Below are 6,000 nucleotides of genomic sequence, written 5' to 3'. Positions count from 1 at the left end.
ACAGAGGGAGCTCCACACAGCATGAGGGACGACACGACACTGACTCAGAGAAACACAGGGTTTAAATACACTGGGAAGTAACGAGGGGAATGAGACACAGAAGGAGGGCACAGCTGGGAGAAATCAGAACTGACGAGACAAGGAAGCAAAGCAGAACACATTCACATAAGACACGGACCTTCAAAGTAAAACAGGAAGTATAACACAGAGACGGTGGAGACAGCAACTAAGAAACATAAGGCAGAGGACTCTAAGAACCAAAATACACAGAGGGAAATACTAAGCTTGTAACACAAGAAACTAGACCCGAGGGAGTAACAAAAGACCAACCATGAGAACATAATTCACAATACAGAGTGACAGAAAACAAGAAGCTCAAACATGCAAAGACACAGACGTACACTGAACAGAGGGGGCACAGAGAAACATGAAGGGCAGAGGATCAAAACTAGAAACCATAGAATAAACCACACGAGTACAAAATACAAGAATCACAAAGAACTAAAAACGCTGGGTCAGGAGACCCAGGATCCTGACAGGTATGCCCAACTCTCAGGATGGAAACCGCTCAACTGGCACCTTCTCTTTGAGCAAGGATAAATATAACAGCTACTGAAAACGAAAAGCCCAAAACAAAGCAAAACAAAAGTCCCAAAGCAACGGTCCTATAGGGCAGCGGTCTCCGACCCCCGGGCCACGGACCGGTACTGGTCCGTGAGTCATTTGGTAACGGGCCACAAGAGTTGAGACTCTGGTGTGAAATGTATGGTTTTCAGGGTTTTTATCGGTTTTCAGCGTTATTTTGTTATCGGGTTTTTTTGTTAACTTGGTATTCCTGGGTCTTTTCACGTGTGTTATGAATAAATCTTCTTTTTTTCAGTACCGGTACTAGTTTTATTTTGTTGTATTTATCTGCGACACCTTAAAGGCCGGTCTGTGAAAATATTGTCGGGCACAAACCGGTCTGTGGCGCAAAAAAGGTTGGAGACCACTGCTATAGGAGACTCAGACCTCAGGATCCTGGATTAAAGGGAAGATTTTGTGTCTGGCAAATTTTTCTTCATTTTATTTAAATAATTCCAATAAAAAAGTTTTGCATAAAGGGCATGCAAAATCTTAAAACTTAAGTAAGATTAAGGTGAATCTAAAATTGGTTTATTCTTATCATAGGAGAGAGAGAGCTTGGGTTTAATCAAGGACATGAAGACTGGGATAAGGTTCAATTAATGCTAAGATGAAGACAGGTAAAAAAAATAGGTTTAGATTTACATTAGGAAAGATTGGGTTTAGGTTTGATTAAGCGTATGAATTGTTCAGATAAGGTTAGGTAAAGTTTAGGTTTAGGTTGATCCTGAGGTTATGAAAGATTGGATTCAGGTTTAGTTAAGGTTATGGAAAAGGTTCATTTAAGGTTAGAATAAAAATAAGATTAAGGTAAAACAAATAATGCTTGATAGCCTTTCACCTGCTCCTTCTAATAATCTTTTAAGAAAGGCATAAAATCCTCCCTGAAAAATATCATTTGAATGAATGAATATGGTCTTACCTTGAATTCAGTTACTTAGGAATCACTGGGATCTCTTTCTGCTAATAAACCTATACTGTTATTATTAATAACACTGTTACCAGTTTTGTGACATCCACTTCTTCTGCAATACCTTTTATTAGAGGTACTATAACTGTGATACAAATACGGCTTTTTAAACCTGCTCCCTCTGTGTCTACAGCTGAGCGTATCTGCATCCACCTCTCTGTGTGTTTCCGTGTGTGGTTTCACTCCTGATCCATGACGTCTAGCCTCTGCTCCCGTATTAGCAGAGCTGTTTATGCACGGCTGCATGCACACAAACACACCTCTACAATCCGATACGACCAGCACAGTCGCACGCATTCACATTCTAATGCAGCTCCAAGAGCTAAGACAATAACATATATGTGGGTTATTTCAAGTCTCTATAGTCTATAGTATCAATCACCCTGAACAAGAGCCTGAGACATTTAAAGTCATCCACTTGGTGGCCACTCTGGACAAAAGAGAGATTTCGGTCAATTTTGACCCAGGCCAAGAATTCTCTCATAATACGTGTCTATACTGAATTTTGAACAGCAGATCTATTTAGAATGTATAAACAGGTCTATCTGGCATTAATAAATGCAGATTAATCCTTAATTAATGTTTTAGAAAGGAGGCGAGAGTTTTAGCTTTTGTTACACTTGTTTTTAGAGAAAAACAATAATTTTAAGATACTTAATTGAAAATAAAACTGGCAAGAACATTCTGCAAGTGTTGGCATTTATTATACAACTGTTACAAATGTTAAACACTGTGTTTTTAGCACAATGACTGACTTTGTCAATCCAGCATTAATAAAATAGCTAAACACAACACCATGCTAAAAAACACATCATTGCTAAATGTAATGGCTGATTTCATCTGGCCTTTTAGCTGAAAGGATATTTGAAGTACATTATTGTTGCTGACCATGTCCATGTCTTTATGAATAAAGTGTTAAAGTGTATCCGTCTTCTGATGTTTGCTTCCACACATCACAAAGCTCAAATGATCTCAGGCGCCTGCTCCTTAATATCTAAAATATAACAGTACACTGGCGTAAATTCTCGGTCATCGCACACTTCCATTTAATCAGTTTTCTGTTTGCCGTTTATTCAGCTGTTTTTCACATGGGGGGGGATTCACTGTTATTTGAATGAGTTTACCAATTTGGACAGCCTTTGTCACATCACTGTGACGTAATCGGTCTACAAATGCAGTCTCAGGAGGATGCAGCCCATGAATTTGGACACCCCCATAGGGAGTAGAAAAGGTGACTGAAATCGAAACAAATAAATGAAGTACATTTATTTCAGTCTTTATTAATATTAAAGGACATAAAGATAGAGAATACCTGTGGCTTTATCAATCAACACTGGAATCCTATTCTTAATGTCATAGAGGGTAAGAAATCTCACAGTGTTCCTCAGTGTTACTGGAGGCCAAGGTAATGCCATCCAGAGTAAGAATCTGGTTATATAACATATTTCTAAGATTTTCAGGGCCAAGTACAATAACCTCAGTTTTATCTGAATTAAGAAGCAGAAAGTTAGCGGCCATCCAGGTCTTTATGTCTTTAAGACATTCCTGCAGTTTAACTAATTGGTGTGTGTTATCTGCTTCATGGACAGATAGAGCTGGGTGTCATCTGCATAGCAGTGAAAATGTATGCTATGTCTTCTAATGATGCTGCCTAAGGGAAGCATGTATAATGTAAACAGAATTGGTCCTAGCACTGAACCCTGTGGAACTCCATAATTGACCTTAGTGTGTGAAGAGGTCTCTCCATTTACATGTACAAATTTGTTAGATAGATTATGATAAAAACCACAGCAGCGCAGTACCTGTAATACCTACAGCATGCTCTAATCGCTTTAATAGGATGTTATGGTCAACAGTATCGAACGCTGCACTGCAGATGATCTGTTAGCTGTTTGACAACTACTCTTTCAAGGATTTTTGATATGAAAGGAAGGTTGGAGATTGGGCTATAATTAGCTAAGACTGCTGGGTCTAGAGATGGCTTTTTGAGTAAAGGTTTAACTACAGCCAGCTTGAAGGCCTGTGGTACATAGCCGATTATTAGAGATAGGTTGATCAGATTTAAGATTGAAGCATTAATTAATTCATTAATTAATGCTTTGAGCAGTTTTGTAGGAATGGGGTCTAAAAGACACGTTGATGACTTGGAGGAAGTAATTATTGAAGTTAACTCAGAAAGATTGATTGGAGAAAAAGAGTCTAAATAAATATCAGTAGTACTAAAAGTAGCTGTAGATAATATTACATCTGTGGGATGATTATTGGTAATTTTTTCTCTAATGATTAAAATTTTATTTGTGAAGAAATTCATGAAGTCATTACTAGTTAACGTTAAAGGGATGTTTGGCTCAATAGAGCTCTGACTTTTTGTCAGCCTGGCTACAGTGCTGAAGAGAAACCTGGGGTTGTTCTTATTTTCTTCAATCACCAGTGTTGGGACTAACGCGTTATTAAGTAACGCGTTACAGTAACTACGTTATTATTGTGGTAACGAGCACGGTAACTAGTTATTATGCCAAAACCGGGAACGCGTTACTCGTTACTGGGATTTAGATAGGCTCGTTATTCGTTACTTCGTGTGGTGGCTATTGCGGAGCTTCCACAGATTCAATAACATTAGCAAGTGGTGGAAGCCAGCAGGTGGATGAAGGAAAAGGGAGGCAAGAGGAGAGACCCGAAGCAGCCGCTGGTCCGAGAGTGTCAGGTGAACTGAACTTCAGGTAAGAAGTTATAACCTGCAGTCCATCTGGGTCAGATATAAACCAAGTTTAGGTGGAGTTTATTTTCGTTATGCTGACTTTTTCGTACTGCGTGCTAGCTAGCATGACGAAGTTTCTATACAGCTGGGTGGGTGCTATGTTACTGATGTTGAACTTTATTTTGTTCGTAAGGTTAATTATTAGAGTTGCCAACCGTCCCGTAAAAAACGGAACAGTTTGTCCCGGACTTCAGCTACAATGAAAAAGACACAAAGCTGGAGTTATTCTGTGTTTACGCTGCACAGCTGCCTCTTCTTCTCTCATCCTCTCACCCTCCCTCTCCTGTTGCTACTTCAATCATGAAACTGATCAGTGATCAGTTGATCGGCTTTTCTCTCTTGTTTGTTTATCGCCCACTTTGCGCCAGAAAGAGGAAACCAGCGGATGTCGCGGTAAACAACAGCAGCACTTTTAAGCTTGATCAGCTGTTGTTAGAATTTATTTAATATTAATTTCTAGTATCAGCTGATGTTGGCTGGAGCCACAGCTGTAAAGCTGCTGGTCATGATATCGGTTTGGATATGTGGTGAGAGGGAAACATGCAGATGAAACCAGGAGATGTCCTTACTGAATCATCAGAGCTGTGATGGAGAAACAGGTTTACCTTTTAGGTGACATGAATGAGTTGAAGGGAAGTTATGAACTGTTTCTGAGAAATAACACCAGGATCCTTTTCTACGTAGCTGACAGCTGGTAACTGTGCAGGGGCGGGTCTAGTAAAGTGTTGCCAGGGGTCCATGTAGGGCATTAACAGGGAGAGGGGGGCACAAGGAAATACTTTCTTATTCTCATTTAAAATGTCTCACTTTTAAAAAAATAATTATCTGAGTCTTACAACAAACAATTGATAGATTGATACATATATACCATCAGAACAGTGTACATCACTGTCACAACAGTGTTTATTTTCATTCAAAGGCTTTATGATTTTTCCTATAATGGTGGGCCGGTCTCTAGTCAAAATGCCCGGGACGATTTTTTTGTCCCAGTCCAGCTCTGTATGCAGCTCATCTTCAGTCTGGTGTTACCTACATCTTCCTTTTCAGAAGGCAGAATTTCCGAGTTCTGAGTACAATCGAAAGCACCACGACTGCAGTTTTTGTGTTGGATGTAAAAAGCAGGCTAGAATAGAATCAGGCGTGGGATTTCTCTCGTGGAAATGTGCACATTATTTTTTCCTTTCTATTGGTAGGTGGCACAGTGCACTTGTGGCAAGTAAGCAAGCTAGAAGACTGGCAATCTTGCTGGGTATCCAGTTACGGAAGCAACACATTAACAAGAGAATTCTGAGTAAAACCAAAGTTACTTTCCCTAGTAACTAGTTACTCTGAAAGTAACGAGTAACTTGAAGTAACTGAGTTACTTTTGATAGAAGTAACTAGTAATGTAACTAAGTTACTAATTTAAAGTAACTTACCCAACACTGTCAATCAGTGGTGATTAGTAAGATGTTCTGGCTTTGCGGAGGGCTTTCTTATAAAGCAACACACTATTTCTCCAGGCTAAATGATGATCTTCTAAATTCACGAGATATCTGCTTTAGGCTACGTGTTTGAGAATTATACCACGGAGTCAGGTACTTCTGATTAGAGGCCTTAGTTTTCACAGGATCCAGAGTCGTACGTAGTGAGGAGGTAAAATTATTAA

The sequence above is a fragment of the Perissodus microlepis genome, chromosome 3 (genome assembly GCF_051167445.1).
Source record: "Perissodus microlepis isolate ML-2025 ecotype Zambia chromosome 3, ASM5116744v1, whole genome shotgun sequence".
Classification (NCBI taxonomy): domain Eukaryota; kingdom Metazoa; phylum Chordata; class Actinopteri; order Cichliformes; family Cichlidae; genus Perissodus; species Perissodus microlepis.
The sequence above is the reverse complement of the archived record's forward strand: the minus strand, read 5'-3'. Positions refer to the sequence as shown.